Source organism: Suncus etruscus, chromosome 15, assembly GCF_024139225.1.
Source record: "Suncus etruscus isolate mSunEtr1 chromosome 15, mSunEtr1.pri.cur, whole genome shotgun sequence".
In the NCBI taxonomy this organism is placed as follows: domain Eukaryota; kingdom Metazoa; phylum Chordata; class Mammalia; order Eulipotyphla; family Soricidae; genus Suncus; species Suncus etruscus.
Genome location: NC_064862.1, coordinates 75881149 through 75900670, shown reverse-complemented (window position 1 = coordinate 75900670; position 19522 = coordinate 75881149). Strand labels below are relative to the sequence as shown.

The 19522-nt window shown below is 40.1% G+C and overlaps 1 pseudogene; it reads left to right on the top strand.

Annotated features, from left to right (window-relative positions):
* The first annotated feature begins 1889 nt into the window (after window positions 1-1889).
* Window positions 1890-3523, top strand: LOC126029964 (U6 snRNA-associated Sm-like protein LSm1; annotated as a pseudogene).
* The last annotated feature ends 15999 nt before the right edge of the window (window positions 3524-19522 follow it).

The following is a 19522-nucleotide window of genomic DNA, read 5'->3' as shown; positions in this document are numbered from 1 at the left end:
TCTTTATCTTTGTGGCATTGTGGTCTGATAAGTATAATTCTTGGTAGACTATATATACATATATATACTTACATATATATATATACACCTTGTTATAATTCTTACAGATGTGATTTTTTGTAAGTTAGACTTGTATCTTAAGATGTGATGTGTCCTCGAAAATGTTCCATGTGAACTTGAGAAGAGTCTATTTTCAGTTTTTTGAGGATGAAAGGCCCTGTATAAATCAATTAGTCCCAGCTCTTCTAGTTTCTCATGTAGGGCTTTGATGTCTTTGTTAATGTTCTGCCTGGTGAATCTTTCCAGTGGCAAGAGTGATGTATTGAAACCTCCCATTACTATCACATTTCAGTCCATATGTTTCTCTAGATTTGTGAGCAAAGGCCTTCCATACTTTGCTGACTCTAAATTTGGTGTGTATATGTCGATCAGAGTTAGTACTTCTTGGTCTACTGCTCCCCTGATCAATAAGTAGAGTCCAGTCTTGTCTCTAAGTTGTTGGGGGGGTTTGCTTGTTTGTTTGTTTGTTTTGCTTTTGGGGCCACACCCTGTGAAGCTCAGGGGTTACTCCTGGCTATGTACTCAGAAATTACTCCTGGCTCAGGGGACCATATGGGACATGGGGGGGATTGAACCAAGGTTCATCCTAGATCGGCTGGGTGCAAACGCCCTACCGCTGTACTATTACAACATGCATTATTTATTTATTATTTATACTATCTGTATTATTTATACTATCTGGTGACATATCATGTACTATTTAAATACTCTCTGGTGACATGTTTTAAATAATGAAAATAATAATAAAAAGAGTTTATTATCTTGAAGTCATTTTATTTAATTTTTTCACTGCTAACATATTCTCTTTTAAAATGACCTTTGTTTGTGGGTCACACCAGGCTGTGCCCAGGGCTTTATATGAGCTCTGCATTCAGGGGACACTTTTGGTACCATATGGAATGTGAGGTCTCAAATCTAGGTCAGTTCCATGCAAGGCAAATGCCCTAACAGCTGTACTATTCCTCTGGCCCCTGAAGTGGTTTTCTTTAAATTTTTTGCCTATTTCTGAAAAGTCTAACTGAACTGTCATTTGTTTATAATGAGAATTTATGTAACCCAAATTCTTGGGGATTTGCCTAATCTGCAATATCATATTGATAACTGTGGTCCTTTGGGAGGTGATTAGCTCTTCTGTAGAATTAGTGTCTAAAATGAGAGCTCTCTCATTTCTTCAACTGTGAGAGATTATGGCCATCTGGAACCAAATGTTCCAGAATCAAGATTTTGGATTTTACAAGGTATAAAGGGGTTAGAAATATGCATTTATTGTTAACACACACATACACAAAACTGTGACCAACATGAACAAAGGAGTAAGTGATACTAACATCAACAGAGAGCATGAACAGAAACAAAACCGACTATTGTTTTGGGCATGTCTTCTTGGTTTCAGTATATTTTGGGATATGTATATCAACTTTATTGCTTTATTCTCCATGGTTTCCCATCTTTTTTCTGCATACAGTATATTGAAACTATAGTATCTATTAGATAATCTCATATCCTAGTGTTCTAATTACAGGATTTGTTTTTTAAGAATTGTGAATTAGATAGATACATTATATATAACCCAAAGGAATTGGGAACACAGGGATAATTCTATTTTAGAGAAGACAGGAGGGACCAGAATGATAACATAGCAGGTAGGGCATTTGCCTTGCATTCAGATGACCTGAGTTCAATCCCCAGCATCCCTTATGGTCCCCCAAACCTCTAGGAGTAATTTCTGAGCACAGAGCCAGGAGGAACCCCTGAGTGCTCAGATGTGTGGCAAAAAAAAAAGTAACAGAAAGTCACCAGATTGATTCCTGCCACCTCTCTACAGGCTGATGAGCACTGTCCTGGTGGCACTGCCAGTTGTGCTGCTGCTGCACCCAAGTGCACAATCTCCAGCACAGTGCACACAATTGAATGGGGACTCCATGGAAAGCACCACAGTCATGTTGTGGGCACCACAACTAACAAGATGGGACCAGGATGAGCACTGGAAGCAAGTATGTGCAACTTACAATCATCATAAAAGGAAAAGGTAATGAAGAAGAACTCAGGAGACCCAGGAGTCACTCCCAAGATACTTGACTAGCCATGCAAGACAATGCTGAACCCTACCAGGATTGCCTGACTAACTGTGGTGCTTGGGAATCAATGTGTGCTGAGGATAAAACTCATGCCTCTGTATATGCAAAGCATGTGCCCCTAAATACTGGGCTACCTCACCAACCACAGAAAAATGGGTTCTATGTCCTGTCATGGGCAAAGGTTGGTGTGTTTTACATGGAGAAGCAGGTGGCAAAGCTATTGGCAAGGATGATGGGGGAGGAGGGAACCACAGCTGGCAAAGATCAGGTTTTACTTCTGACTCTGGGCTCAGAAATCACACCTGGAAGAACCAAGTGACCAAATGGGATGCCAAGGATCAAACCCAGGTCAGTCAAATGCAAGACAAATACCCTACCCACTGTGCTATTGCTCTGGCCCCATCATAGCCAATATATTGCTATGGTCTTTCCTTGGAGGTTAAGGGTAGCTTAAAAGGCAGGGCATGGATTCCCAGAGCATTAGCACAGTGAGGAGGACATTTGCCTTGCTCATGTGGCCAATCCAGTATCCTATGTGGTTCCACAAGACTGTTGAAAGTAATTCCTTAGTGCAGAGGCAGGAGTAACCCCTGAAAATTGCTGGATGTGGCCCAAACAACAAAAAAAAGAAGTATGCAGGGATGTTCCGGTGACACAGAACGAAGTCTCTGTACTCATGTACCTAAAAACAAATTGTTATGTGTTCAGGGTAAACCTGAGAGTTTAATTCGTGAATCAAGCTAAAAAATAAAAATAGAATTGTAACATTTAAATTTTTTGCCTAATTCTGTTACAAAAACAGGTCAGGGTGGGCCCCAGCTACTAAAAGCTGGGTGGATATTTCGGTCTCTCTGTGCCAATTCTTGGTGGGATCCCACCAAAGGGGTGACTGCATTAGGAAAGGGGTATTGTATGCACAAGCCCACCACTGCTGTAAGTAACAGCCTTATCTCAGCTCAAATTGAACTGAATGCCTGGGACCTCTAGCCTCATAGAAGACATTGACAAAAAACACTTGGTACTACTACAAGATGGAAGGACACTTATAGGCTTCTTCTGGAGCATTGATCAATTTGCTAACTTAGTTCTACATCGGACTGTGGAGTGTATTTATGTGGGCAAAAAGAACAGTGATATTTCTCGAGGAATTTTTGTAATCAGAAGATAAAATGTAGTCCTACTAGGAGAAATAAACTTGGAAAAGGAAAGTGACACACACCTTCAACAAGTGTCTACTGAAGAAATCCTTGAAGAGCAAAGAGTGGATCAGCAGACATAGCTGGAAGCAGAGAAGCTGAAAATTCAGGCACTCAGGACTTTCCATTTCTCTAGCAGATACTCTAGATGAGTATTTGTCTTCTGCTCTGAGGCTACTTACTCTTTGAGAGCAGGGGTGTCACAGAATGAAAGTGGCAAGCTGTGTACCTCACACAGTTTGAGTAAAGACTGCAGAGTTTTGAGAGTTTGTTTGGAGGTTCTAGCAGGATAATGCAGCTACTCGTATACCCACGACCGAAGAACGGTCCGTGTCTATTCGGGGAAGGCCGTCCTCTTTGACTGAGTGCGCAGCTTCGGAAGGGATTCCCATGGAGCGGTGAGAGAGGAAGGGGACACCCGCCTAGCTAGCCAGATCAGCCGAATCAACTCTAGCGATCAATGGGCTGACAGATGTCGCAGCCAGTTCGCCCTCACATTCAAGCCTGCAGAGTTTTACAATTTTATTTTTATTTTTAATTCTTTTGCATTTGCAACATAAAGAAATTGTGGGGCCCGGAGAGATAGCACAGCGGGGTTTGCCTTCAAGCAGCCGATCCAGGACCAAAGGTGGTTGGTTCGAATCCCGGTGTCCCATATGGTCTCCCGTGCCTGCCAGGAGCTATTTCTGAGCACCGCTGGGTGTGACCCAAAAACTAAAAATAAATAAATAAATAAAATAAAGAAATTGTGAATTTTTTTTTTTTTTTTTTTTTTTTTTGGTTTTTGGGCCACACCCGGTGGTGCTCAGGGATTACTCCTGGCTGTCTGCTCAGAAATAGCTCCTGGCAGGCACGGGGGACCATATGGGACACCGGGATTCGAACCAACCACCTTTGGTCCTGGATCGGCTGCTTGCAAGGCAAACGCCACTGTCTATCTCTCCGGGCCCGAAATTGTGAATTTTTTAATACTAAATTATCATTGAAAGAAGCATCAACTCTTCACATTATAATAGAGCTAGCAATAAATAGATTTATATTTATATTGCTCCTCATATTAAATTCGAGTATACTGGGGACATTCTTCGTTCACCTGTACATAAATACAAAAATTCCAACAAAAAAAAATAAGATAAAAACAGGTCACAATGAAAACTTGCTGATCTTCTGATAAAGTCCAACTAAAAGAAAAGTCTAAATTAATGACCAAAATATTCACCCTTTCCCTTTGTATTTTTACTCATAAACATCACCCAAGATCTTTAAGCATTCTAGATATCAGCTGCTCTTTGAAATGAAAAACACTGAACACGGCAAGAACAATAGAACATCAGTAGCATCAGTAGCATCAGTAGAGCTGTTGCCTTGTACGCAGCCAACCCTGGTTCAATCCTGGGTACCACATATGATTCCCCCAGCACAGACAAGAATGTTCTATTCTAAAGTCCCTGACCACAGAGCAAGGAATAAGCTGTAAGCAGTGCTGAATATAGTCCATGAATTAAAAGGACAAAAGAAAGAGAGAGCCAGAACTGAGCCAGAGATTTAAGATCTATGATAGAGGTAGTGTGAAAGAAAAGAAAAATACCCAATTCTTCAAAGAATTGGATTCATTTAGAATAATAAACACCCATGAATAGCTAAAGCAATCCTTAGGAAAAGGAATATGAGAGGTATTAATTTCCCTAATTTTAAATTGTACTACAAAGCAATAGTTATTAAAACAGCATGGTATTAGAATAAAGACAATTTTTTTTATTTTTTTATTTTTTATTATGAAAACAATGATGCAAAGAGGAGAAGGTAAAGTTACAGTGGAAGGACAGTCGCCCATAAACAGAGTTCTCAAAAAAAATCCCCTTGCTGACGCCTAAATATTGAACTTACAGTCAAAGAACATTAAGAAAAATAAGGCGGAACCCATGTACAATTACTTTGTCCACAAGTCCCCCGATTTCTTAGCAGTACACAAAGCAATCTAAAGCCATGAGATTTATGTGACTCCTTAAACATTTTATATTTTCATGCATATTAGTTTAAGTTAACATCAAAAGTTTAAGGTTTTGGGAGGGGGTTAGAGTCAAAAGAACACAGTAAAAACAGTGTTAGAGTGGCAAATATTGCTTGCATAGGCCCACCAAAATATGGGGGACATGGAAAGGAAAAGCCTTGGTCTAAATACAAGAAGACCCTACCCCTGAAGTTTCCTGGCATAAGACCAATTCTAGGCTCCAGGCAAACTAGTTTATTCAATCCAAGTCATTTTAGTACCAATACAGTTTTATTTTTCACACAGTCTCTAATGTTGGCATCAGGTTTCTGTATTAAAGATCCTGGAATCTGCACATCCTACATTAAAGTCAGGCTGGTGTGGAGTATCCTCTAGTTTCACCTCACAATTAAGGGGCAATACAGAAAGCCCTGTCCGGTAAGCAGGTCATTGTTGTTGTTAAGTCTTCTCAGTGTTAAGGGAAGTCTCTTTTGAGTAGGTTGATGTCAGAGCAGCGGTAGGGTCTTCCCTGGTAGAGGATTGCCTCCAGGTGATGTTATAGACAATCTTGGATGTTTCGTAGATGTCTTCCCTAGATCAGGGGTGGATGGAGAATGCACATTCTTCTGAGGCCTGTGCCAGGTCTTTATGAAAGACAAAATTTTTGATAAGTGGAATAGACTTGAGTATTTAGAGAATGTTCTCCAGACATGAAATCAATTAATTTTTGATAAAGGGGCAAGAAATCCAAAGTGGAGTAAAGAAAGACTCTTCAACAAGTGGTGTTGGCACAAGTGGTAAGCCACTTGCAAAAAAAAAAAAAAAATAACCCAGACCCCCAGATAACACCATGCATAAAGGTAAAATCCAAATGGATTAAAGACCTTGATATAAGGCCTTAAACCATAAAGTATATAGAAGAAAACGTAGGTAAAATACTTCATGACATTAAGACTCAAGGCATCTTCAAGGAGAAAACAGAACTCTTCAAATAAGTGGAGCAGAGATAAACAGATGAGAGTATATTAAGCTGAGAAGCTTCTACACCTCAAAGAAAATAGTGCCTAGGATACAAGAACCACCTACTGAATGGGAGAAACTATTCGCCCAATTCCCATCAAATAAGGGGCTAATATCCAAAATATACAAGACACTGAAAGAACTTTTAAAAAAATCTAACTTCAAAAAATGGGGAGAAGACATGAACAGACACTTTGTCAAAGAAGAAATACAAATGGACAAAAGACACATAAAAATTCTCCACATCACTAATCATCATGGAGATGGAAATCAAAACAACTATGAGGTACCACCTCACACCATAGAGAATGGCACACATCACAAAGAACGAGAATAAACAGTGCTGGCAGGAGTGTGGAGAGAAAAAAACTCTTATTCACTGCTGGTGGGAATGCCGTCTAGTCCAGCCTTTATGGAAAACAATATGGAAATTCCTCAAAAAACTGGGAATTGAGCTCCCCTATGATTCATCTATACCACTCTTAGGGATATACCCTAGGAACACAAAAATGCAATACATAAATCCCTTCTTCTCACCTATATTCATCACAGCACTATTTACAATAGCCAGACTTTGAAAACAACCAACAACCAAATAACAACAGATGAGTGGGCTAAAGAAACTATGGTATATATACACAATGGAATATTATGCAGCTGTCGGGAGAAATAAAGTCATGAAATTTTCCTATACATGGATGTACATGGAATCTATTATGCTGAGTGAAATAAATCAGAGGGAGAGATAGACACAGAATAGTCTCATTCATCTATAGTATTTTTTAATTAATGACATTACTGTAATAATGCCAGAGAAGTAGAGTTTAGGGCTGGAAAGACTGGCTCACAGTATGAAGCTCACACAAAGAGTGGTGAATGCTGTTGGGGAAATAACTACACTATCATGACAATGTTAATAAGTGAGAGTAGAATGCCTATCTCAAATATAGGCAGTGGTTGGGAAGGAGGATAGAGACATTGGTGGTGGGAAGGTTGTACTGGTAAAGGAGGGTGTTTTGTTTATGACTGAAACCCAACTACAATTATGCTTGTGATGATGGTGCTTAAATAAATATTTTATAAAATAAAAACTAAAATAAAATATAAAGGAACAAAAAAAGATTTCTCTTCATATGTAAAAAATAGCAAAGAAAGTTAGGGAAGACTGTGAAAATAAAGGAAGAGAGGATGGCAGGAAGGAAAGGAGAGAGAGAAAGTGAAGGAAGGAAGGAAGGAAGGAAGGAAGGAAGGAAGGAAGGAAGGAAGGAAGGAAGGAAGGAAGGAAGGAAGGAAGGAAGGAAGGAAGGAAGGAAGGAAGGAAGGAAGGAAGGAAGGAAGGAAGGAAGGAAGGAAGGAAGAAGAAAGAAAGGAAGAAAGAAAGAAGAAAGAAAGAAAGAAAGAAAGAAAGAAAGAAAGAAAGAAAGAAAGAAAGAAAGAAAGAAAGAAAGAAAGAAAGAAAGAAAGAAAGAACAAGCAAACAAGAAAGAAACAAAGAGTCAAATAAATAAATTAAATAAGAGAGGAAGGAAAATAAGAAAAAAAGAAATTAAAACCAACAATCCTTGGACCAAAATGCATTCTTTCTGATTTAATGTGAAAGATAAGTAAGGGGCTGGAGCGATAGCATAGCGGTAAGATGTTTGTCTTGCACGCAGCCAACACAGGATAGAACCTGGTTCGAATCCCAGCATCCCATTTGGTCCCCCAAGCCTGCCAGGAGCGACTTCTGAATGCAGAGCCAGGAGTAAACCCTGAGCACCACCAGGTGTGAAGAAAGGAAGGAAGGAAGGAAGGAAGGAAGGAAGGAAGGAAGGAAGGAAGGAAGGAAGGAAGGAAGGAAGGAAGGAAGGAAGGAAGGAAGGAAGGAAGGAAGGAAGGAAGGAAGGAAGGAAGGAAGGAAGTAAGGAAGGAAGGAAGGAAGGAAGGAAGGGAAAAAGAGAGAAAGAGAGAAAGAAAGAAAGAAAGAAAGAAAGAAAGAAAGAAAGAAAGAAAGAAAGAAAGAAAGAAAGAAAGAAAGAAAGAAAGAAAGAAAGAAAGAAAGAAAGAAAGAAAGAAAGAAAGAAAGAAAGAAAGAAAGAAAGAAAGAAAGAAAGAAGAATGAGAGAAAGAGAAAGAAATAGAGAGAATGAAATAACAAGAGAAATAAAAAGAAGAATGAAAGAAGAAAAAAATAAAGAAAAAAGAAAGAAAAAGAAACAAAGAAAGAACAATAAGTTAAAGGACACATTTATTATTTATTGATGCAGTCTCAGATTTCATCTCTTTGGCTGTCAACTCACACTGTCCTTTCAAACTCTGTAGTTACCTAAGAGCTCAGTTTTTCACATGCCTCTGCCCATGGGACAACCTCCACATCCCCTTGCTAATCCCCTCTCTCATTTCCATCTTCTCTGGAACCCTCCACAGTAAAAGTGTTCACATCATTTCATTCCTGTCCCTCTACCTCCATAAGGAACATTTCTTTTTATTTGTTCTAATAGTAATAATAATAATTAATCATAGTATCTTTATTTAAGCACCGTGGTTATAAACATGTTTGTTGTGGGGTTTTAGTCATAAAAAGTAACCACCCCTTCACCAGTGCAACATTCCCACCACCATTTCCCTCTTCCCACACTCCCTTCCTGTCTTGGAGCCAGGCATTCTATAAGGAATATTTCTAACTCTTTTATGTTCTGATTTGTGGCCTTCAAGGGATGCTTTATCAAGAAACTTATGTCCTGGACAGATACTATCCCCTGATTTACAGGATGAGAAAAGAAGTTGACAGTATAAATGCCTCAGTTTCTGAAAACTATTTTCTTCGCTAATGCTCCCAACATTACCTTACCTGGAATTTATCCAGAGATTGGACAGAACAATACATGGAACTCTGAGATGCTCTTGAAATCAGTGCTCAGATTTTTACCTCTGTCAGCAGCCCACAGAATAGGTTAAGTTACCTTTTCTTTATTCTTCACTAATGAGGCTTTGAATGTCCACTGCTTCCTCTGCCTCTGAATTTATCTATGAGTTGCCTAAAATCCCAACAGAACTTGTACAATAAGAATAGTGTGAATATTGCCCAGTAAAGAAGCTACAGCTTAATCATTAAGGAGTCCAGAATCTAAAACAAGTCCACTCTGCATTTTCTGACATTTGGATCCCTCAGTCACTTTCCCTCCTTCCTGAAGAATAAACTCTATCTGGCACCGTGAATCTCAGTCCTATCCTGACTCTGCACAATGGTTCTTCAGCAAGAATTACAAGCTAACAAATGAGCAAATTTGTCCTGCCAGAGTCAGTCATGAGGAAAGGGGAATCATTTCTGTGATGACAAAACAGGGATCCCCGAGGAGCATGATGTCAGCAGAGGCAAACTGAGGACACTAATGTCTGACCTCGGGAATTTCAAATCAGAGAACACACTGGGTCTTGTCTGGAAAAAAGTAGTACTCAAGGTGCCAATTAGATGCACTGAGATAAATTCCCAAAGGGCTTTTCTTGGATGGATGAATAAGGAGTCAGGAGAATGCATTTTTTAGACTCCCTAAACACAACCGGGGATTACCTTCTCCAAGGACCAATTAGCAATGGAAATAAGTCATTTCTAAAAACTGTGGGTTTTTTTTTTAATCTTGGAACCCAGATTTCTTCAGCCCTTTGCTAGCCAACACTTTGAGAAGACAAAAGGAAGATCAACATAATCCTATTTCCCAGGATAGAATGGGGCTTCCCCTGAGACTACCATAGAAAAGTAGTCAAGCGGGGCCAGGCGGTGGCGCTAGAGGTAAGGTGCCTGCCTTGCCTGCGCTAGCCTTGAATGGACCGAGGTTCGATCCCCTGCGTCCCATATGGTCCCCCAAGCCAGGAGCAACTTCTGAGCGCATAGCCAGGAGTAACCCCTGAGCGTCACCAGGTGTGGCCCAAAAACCAAACACCAAAAAAAAAAAAAAAAAAGAAAAGAAAAGTAGTCAAGCAATGGAGGAAAGTCATCATCCCCAATAGTAACAACCTTCACCAATTCTAGTTTTAGAGATGATCTAAATTTTAGGTGAAAAGATTTCCCAAAAAAAAAAAAAATAAGTCTTCAGAAGATTTCAGACAAAGAAGAGCCTGGCATAGAGCTACACCCTTTTTGTTTTCTTCCATCTCATTCTAGTAGCTTGACTTCTCTCTGTTTCAAGACTATCTCACATTCTATTTTTCCCTTTCTTCACTGGTCATAAAATGTATGTTTTTCCTCATGTTGATTGGATTTTCTTCCCATTTTTATTGAAGTGCCATGATTTGCAATGCTATGGTGAAAATTTCGTGCATACATTGTTCTAATACTAATCTCACCACCAGAGTGCTCTTTTCCTTCCACCAATGTCCCCAAAACTCTTCGCTTCCACCCCATTCCCAGCTCAGTTCTCTAGACAAAATCTCCAGTTCTGATGCTTTTCTTTGGCTGCTTGCTATTTCTTCCTATACTGTTGGAATATAAGCAGTTTTCACCCTAAACAAAGCTGCCTTTTCCCCTGCCTCTTTACAGGTCATAGACTCAGCGAGGAAGGACAAGCTCCAGATATGCCATTCACCTTTGCTCACCTCACCCAAGGGAGTGGTCTTGATTCCTAAAAAAGCTGCAGTTTGGGGAGCCCCACCCCCTCTCTGAGCTGGAAAGCTCAAAGACTACATGGGTTTCACCCTCATCTTCTTGGTTTGGATTCTTTTCTGCGGTGACCCTTGCTCCAGATCCCTACTACCTGGGGTGGAATTATGACATGTGGAGCCATTACACTATACAGATACTCTTCGCTTAATAACCTAGCGACTGCTCACACTTACAACCATCTTTTCACCATACCTACTTTACTAACTTTATGTTCTATAATATATTGTAGTACTGTGTGTAAATTACACAACCTATGCAAATTAAAACAAGTGAAAGTTTTCAGTTTGATCTTTCTCATTATTTTATTTATTCAAAATACTGCATCGTCAAGTACTATGCATATGCTGTACTATTGTATACAGTACATGCAGTTCCTCACTTAACGACCAATTCGCTTAACGACCAAGTCGTTGAAACGGAACTTGGTCGTTAAGTGAGAAGTATCTGTACCACATATGAGAAATATTAAATGTCTTAATTCATTACTTAATGTATATTCTCCAAATGGAATTGGCCTAAAACAAAATATATACAAGAGATTGGAATTGGATGTGTGCCTTGAACATGGTCAACCAGGTTAGATCCCTTAGATCACATACAACACCACATAACAGCCAGGAATAAGGCTGGAGCACAGCAAGGTGTGGCCTAAATAAATAACTAAACAAAACTTAGCTATTTGGGGGGAAAGCTATGAAATCAGAAAAAGAAATGAATGAAACTGCTCTCAGAATCCACTAGAGCCAGTAACCAATAATGTCAGTGCCTCCATCCATCATTCTTCTTGACTCACATTTTTTTCTCAAATGATAACAAAATCTCTTCCATTGAATGTGTTTACATATTCTGAGTATAATCTCACAATCCAAAATAACAAAAAAATTTCTTAGTTGAAATAAAACACATCCAAGCATAGGACTATATAAATGGAGATGAAGAGACTGCCTATTCTTAAATGCTTAAGAAAAATTTTACAGTTTTCATTTAGAAACTCAAATCATCATTAACTGGGCTAAGAGTCTGACCTCCATGTAAATTTACACTCCTTTGCTTTCAATAACCCCACACCAAAAACAAAATGAATACCTCTCCTGGAAATAGTTCCTGGAAAAAGAAGGGTTTAAAGTCTTAGCCGAAATATATGCAAGCTATTTGTCTTGTGCCCCTTTCATAAAGTATCTTTTTTCACCACTTTGTTGATTGGTTCAGATTAAAAGTCCTGCTCAGGATGTCATTCTTACCAAACTCCCCTGCATTTCTAGTAATGATAGTCATGGGATGTCTATTGGGTTACACCTTATTTTACCTAAAACAATGTTTATCTCTGGTTTCTTTGTTTTTCTTTTTGTTCTTGTTTTTCGGCCACACCCAGTGATGCTCAAGGGTTACTCCTGGCTATGCACTCAGATATCGCTCCTGGCTTAGGGGACCATGTGGGATTCAAGGGATTGAACCATGGTCAGTCCTAGGCTGGCACCGCAAGGCAGATGCCTTAAAGTTCGTGCCACCGCTTCGGCCCTCCCTGGTTTCTTTATATCTGTTCGTTTACAACTTGGTTCACCCAAAACAAAAATTGTATTACTTGTAAACCTGGGTGGGTTTACTGCCCCACCCAGGAGTGATCTCTGTACTCAATAAAAATGGTAGTCTGGCAGGCAGCAGGAGCTCCTTACTAGGGAGAAGACTGCCAGACTACACGTGTTTTACCCTCAACCTGGTCTGGATTGTTTCTTGTGCAACCCTGATCCAGACTTGTTCACCTGGGCTTAGAGATATGGCGCATGGGGTGATTTTACAGATGTCCAGCTTTTGGCAAAGCAAGTTTCCTCTCAATAAGGCAGTCTATTCTTTTCAAAGTAGAGCACGAACAAGGATCAAACATACAGGTTCTTTGTAATCTGCTTTGCTGCAGGTAAAATCACTAGCTATTTCCTGAAATAGCCATATGAGAAGATATTTTTATCATCATGAAAATAAGAGAAGGATTAAATGTCCTAGTTCTGAGGGATTAGGCTAATGTTTCATCTTTGAATACAAATTAGATTGTGCCTGCGTGTTGATAGTATCATAAGGAGAGCCCCAAAATAGATTATATCCATTAAAATTACACAAAAGTTCAGCCTTGGGGCCGGCGAGGTGGCCCTAGAGGTAAGGTATCTGCCTTTCAAGCGCTACCCAAGGAAAAACCTCGGTTTGATCCCCCGGCGTCCCATATGGTTCCCCCAAGCCAGGGACAATTTCTGAGCACTTAGCCAGGAGTAATCCCTGAGCACCAAACGGGTGTGGTCCAAAAAACCAAAAAAATAAATAAATAAAAATTTCAGCCTCTACAAACTGAGATTGGTAAAGGTTCCCCTGCCTTCTTTCAAATTATATGTTATATACCATATATCTATTTCTCACTTGCTTGTTTTGACAGCACCCATGAACACTTCAGGAATCATATGGTGCCAGGGATTGAACCCAGGCCCCCTGCATGCAAAGCATACTCAACCTATTGAACTGTCTTCACTGCCTGAAATCATTGGCTTAGAACAATAACTTAGAAAAAAATAAACAAACACTAGTATAAATAACCAAGTAGAGGGGCCAGAGCAATAGCACAGTGGTAGGGCATTTGCCCTGCACATGGCTGACCCAGGACGAACCTGGATTTGATCCCTGGCGTCCCATATGGTCCCCAAGCCAAGAGCGATTTTTGAGCACCTAGCCAGTAGTACAGGAGTAACCCCTGAACATCACCGGGTGTAGCAAAAATCAAACAAATAAATAACCAAGTACAATTTTCAGTCTTAAAAAATTTATGATATTCACTAAAAAGTATTAGGTAATTCTGATAACCTCCAGTAAGTTATCAATTGGGATATTTGAATGCTTTTCTATTTTATCTTACACAAAGAATTTTCCACATGGTGTTTAAATCTCAAAACTAAGCCTTAGGTAACAGATTTATCTCTTTTTTTTTCTTTTCATGGGGGGGCACACCCGGTGACGCTCAGGGGTTACTTCTGGCTATGCGCTCAGAAATCGCTCCTGGCTTGGGAGACCTTATGGGACGAACCTTGGTCTGACCTAGGCTAGTGCGGGCAAGGCAGACACTTTATCTCTTGCACCACCACTATGGCCCCTAGGTAACAGATTTCTATGTTAAATGTGCAAATATTGTTTAGTGCTATTGTAAATATTAGAATAATTTCTGAATATTTGGGCTATATGAAAGTCAAAGGTCCTCCAAAATAAATAATAGCATTCTTTTAAATCAAGGCAGAAAAGAAGAAGAAAAGAAAGGGAAATAATTGGGGAACAGGGGTCAGGGCTGTTATCCTTGGAGGGAGTGTGGGTGTGTGGTATAGCTGTAAATCCAAAGCACAGATTGTTTGGGTCACATCATAAAATGCTCAGAGTTTATTACTGGCTCTGTTCTCAAGAATTGCTCCTGGCTATGTGCAGATTTTAGATTATATGAGTTTCAGATATTATAGGTTTCAAATGGTATCCTCTTAAAATGAATATGTACCGATTTAGGTACATATTTAAATGTGTACAAAAATCTTGATTCCTTAACATAAAGGTGGCCCTTTTACCACCACCAAAAGGCAAAACTTCATCACTTTCTTTTTTTTTTTTTTTGGTTTTTCAGGTCACACCCGTTCGATGCTCAGGGGTTACTGCTCAGGGGTTACTCCTAGCTAAGAGCTCAGAAATCGCCCCTGGCTTGGGGGGACCATATGGGACACCGGGGGATCGAACCACGGTCCTGATCCTTGGCTAGCGCTTGCAAGGCAGACACCTTACCTTTAGCACCACCTCGCCGGCCCCCTTCATCACTTTTCTAATGTCCCTTCTAGGGCTCCCCAACTCTCTTTTTTTTTTTTTTTTTTTGGTTTTTGGGCCACACCCGTTTGACGCTCAGGGGTTACTCCTGGCTATGAGCTCAGAAATCGCCCCTGGCTTGGGGAGACCATATGGGACGCCGGGGGATCGAACCGCGGTCCGACCTACGCTAGCGCTTGTAAGGCAGACACCTTACCTCTAGCGCCACCTTCCCGGCCCCCCCAACTCTCATCTCTGTTCCAATCCCACTAATTCATGTAAACCAGATATGCTGCATCAAGTCCAATTCGTTTTCTTTAGCTATTGACCATTCTCTAATTTATTTCTTTTTTTTTTCTTTCTTTATAAAATACAAAAACTAGATTCTCCAACATTCATCATCTCTCTGTGTTTATCAGGAAGCATCACTTCAACATGAGGAAGAACATTTTTGTGATTGTTAAATTCTGCTTGCTAGAAATTTATTTAAATGTTTTGCATTTATAAACCGAGCTAGTGGTCTATAATTTTTAAAATCTTCTTATTTATAAAAGGACAGTTACATATCCTAAGAATTTGGACATTTTAAGATTACTCAGATGTTCATACTATGTTCCTATTTTTATAGAATGTTGTAGCTTTTCCTTTTTTTGTTTTGTTTGTTTGTTTGTTTTTAGACCACACCTAGCAGTGCCTAGAAGTTACTCCTTGCTCTGCACTCAGAAATTACTCCTGTGGGCTCAGTGGACCATAGGGCATGCTGTGAGTTAAACACAGGGCAGCTACATGAAGGCAAGCATCCTATGTGTTGTACTATCTCTCCAGACCCTTTCTTTTTCTTTTTGATATATAGAGGCAGGGAAGACTTCAAAAAGGTGCTAATTAGTCAGAATCTAATCCTGGCATACTACATACTAGGCCAAGTCCATTAGACTCTTCAATGCCAAGGTTCAAGGCCACAATGCTGCTTGGGTCCAGAAGTTCCTGGGATGACCAAGGCTACACCTTATGGTACTCCAGAAACTCCAGTGCCACACCTGACAGAGCTTGGGGCCTCCAGGGCCATACCTGGTGGTATTTAAGGATTGTGATTCCATGCTGGAGACTGAACACAACATCCCAAACATCCCAATCCCAGGCTCCCTCCTGTTCTGAACCTTTTTTTCCCCAATTTTATTTGAATTTTTGTTCTCTTTTTCAGTGAATCTGACTAAGGGTGTGTGTATTCCATTTATTGTTATTGTTAAAAGGGAACATTAGAATGTAAATTTATATTAACTGCTATTTTACTTCTGTAACTCTGCTTTGCTTAAACTGCAGAGAACAGGAAGTAGACCCAGAAAGACAGCCAGTTCCAAGATCTTCATGGGCACACACCAGGACAGTTACGGATAGATAAACTAAGGAATGCATGATAGCTAGCAACACCCAGAGGCCTGAGGGCAGCAAATCTTATCTAACTGCACCTGAAGGTCAGCAAGCAACTGAGTTCCACCCTCACTACTTTTACCAGTTTAAACTATGTTGATGCAACATAAACTATGAACCTATAGTGTTACTCCTAGCTTGAAGCTGTTGAATGTTCAAATCTATTATATTAATATGCTAATTTGTTTTTTGTAACTGATATTATAAGACCTGCTTAATTCACCTAGGGTTAATAATAGTCATGACAAGTCAGGCTCTGAGTCTGAGCAAGGAGCACAGAAAAACAGACAAAAACAAGAAAAAGCTGATCCTGTCTCAAGGTTACGTTACCCAGGGCTGCCTGCCCTGCTAGGTCCTGGCGAGCATTTTAAAGGGGACCCAGGCCTCCCCCATCCCCACCCTGCACTAGAGGCATGTTTTGGGGGAGAAGAGGGCAACAGCCCCGCACATAAAATGTATATAGATTTATAGGATATCATATAGTTTAATCCACTCTGTGTTATACAGAATGGATAGTTAAATAGGATATCATAGGTGTTCATCTATGTTTACAATGTACAGAATGTCTATGTTGTATTATTCCTTTTCCCCATTGGCTCACCACCTACAGGTTCATTTCTAGTTCTTTATTCTCAACCTCCCTGTCTATTACCCCACATGTAACAATTTTTACCCTCAGGTCTTAGCTTCTTATGAAGCAGATTAATATCCACTCTCAAGCTAACTGCCAGCCAGCTCCCAAAATTAAGAAATAGACTCTCAGCCTGAAAAGAAACTAAAACTCTGTTCCTATCAATTTTATTATCAACGAACTCCTGTCCTCCAACTCCCTTCACTGGGTACCTGTGCTTACTACCATAATCACTTTTCGAGATGCCCCCACTCAAAGACATTTTCTGATACGGGGGTGCTGGTAGTTGTTTACAGACTCCAGATGGCCAAATCACAGACCAAAGTGGTGTCCCGGAAACAACACCCTACCCCACCCGACTATTTCTAAAAAATAAAAGGGTCATGTGTATCTCCTTTGTATATCTTAAACATCTATAAACCTTAACATCTATAACTCTTTTTTGAATATACTCTTATATAGTGACAATTTTGCCCACTAGTTTTTTGTTTGTTTGTTTGCTTTTTTCCCTTATGAGATCTGTTCAATAAGCAATGCTGGTAGAAGAGTATTTGTATAGAATTCATGTTAGAACCAAGTGACGGGGAATGTTGGACTTGCTCCCTCGGCCCCCAGATGCACCAACAATACCTTGCTGCATTGTTTCTCTTTTGCATAGGCACATTAAAATGGGAAAATATTACATATGCAAACAAGTTCTTATCTAATAGAGATGGGAACACAAATTTTGTAATGCATTTAGGCCTTATACCCTGAACATTGGCATAATAATCTGGCTTAGGCCTCAGAAGAATGCACATTGCCCATATACCCCCCTGAACAATGGATACCATCTATGGAAACAACCACAATTGTCTATAACATTACCAGGGAAGACCCTACCACTGCTCAGGCATTGACTTACTCCAAAGAGGGCTCTCAACACCCAGACAATTTAGCAAAAACCTGCTTGCAGGGCAAGTCTCTCTGCATCTTAATGGTGAAGTGAAACTAGGGGATGCTCCACATCAGCCTGACTTTGATGAAGGAAATGCATAGAATCCAGAATCTTTAAATGCAGGAACCTGACACCAACAACAGCTGAAGTGCAAAAAAGTTTCACCGGAACCATGGAGAATGTTTCAGGGGTTGGACAGACTGATATGCCTGGAGCCCAGTGTCAGTCTTATGCCAATAAACTTCTGGGGTGAGGCCGTCTTATAATCAGACCAAGTATTTTTTTTTTTTGTTTTCCCCATATTTTGTTGGGCCTATGCAAACAATGGTGATTGTCACTTTCACACCTTTACTACTGTATTTTTTTTAACACTTATTCTTTAAGGAAAAAAAAAAACAGCTTATTGAACTTAAAAAAAATAACTGTAGTAGAATGCCTGTCTCAAATACAGGCAGGGGATGGGAAGGAGGAAGGGGGGCTTTGGGGGTGGGAATGTTGGACTGGTGAAGAGGGATATCCTGTTTGTGACTGAAATCCAACTATAATCAAGTTTGTAATCATGATAATTAAATTTAAAAAATTAAAAAATAAAAGCTGGTCCTGTTTATCCATTGCTCACATCCTTATCTATGCAATATATTAAGTCCTGGTAAAAGCATTTTTGTACATTTTTGTGTTTATCTGTGTTATACATTACAATTGGCTCTGATGCCAGACCATTATCTCATATGTCAATTAAGACTGTTACATTGCCTACATAGGAATGCAGAGGAATAGGAAACTGTATGTCTGTGAAAGTTTGAAACAACTAGTGTTTCACATGTCAGGTAAAGATTGCTTTGATTTGGGGGGGGGGTTGGTTTTTGGGTCACACCCAGCTGCGCTCAGGGGTTACTCCTGGCTCTATGCTCAGAAATTGCTCCTGGAAGATGCAGGGGACCATATGGGATGCCAGATTCAAGTCACCGTCCTTCTGCACACAAGGCAAACGCCCTACGTCCATGCCCTCTCTCCGGCACTACATTGTCTTTGAATGATTTAATGTTTGCTGCATGGAATATCTCTGAAATATATAAAAGAGGAAAGCAATGAGCACTCAGGGTCCACAGTCAGGAGCTCCATCAGGAAATTGTTGGACTCCTGGTGCCCAAGTAAAAATATTAATAAATAAAAATCCCTATGTAAAATACATCTCAAATTGGCAGTCTCTGTCTCTCTGGGTTTTGGGACGATGGGTAACTGTAACTCTAATTCTAACTCTAACAAAGCCTCTGTAACACTATAAAAGGACTTTAAAACTCACCTCAGGGTCACCACCTGGGAGAGGTGCAGCCCCAGCATGCTGGTTTTTCCAATAAACTCCTTTGCGTTTTGCTTTACTATCATCTCCTCTGGTCGTCATGGGTTGGATCTCGAGTCCAGGGCTAACAGTATAAAGATTTACCTTTGGGTTTCACTAATCTTCATATTTTATCTCTATTTTCTTTATTTCCATTCTAATTTTTAGAATTCCCCTTCCTCCTCTGCAAGTCATTCAACTCCACCCCAATCTTTGGCAATTGTTTGCCACAGAAGTTTCAATCTCACCTCTCCCTCTGGGGGGAAAAAACTAACAGTTGACTGCTCTTTTTCTAATGCTAACCTGGTTCCTTGAATGGTAAGAGAGCAGATGGAGGGCAAGAGGATGTGGCTCTTTGGTAGAGCCATTACATTTTTTTCTTTGCGACCCT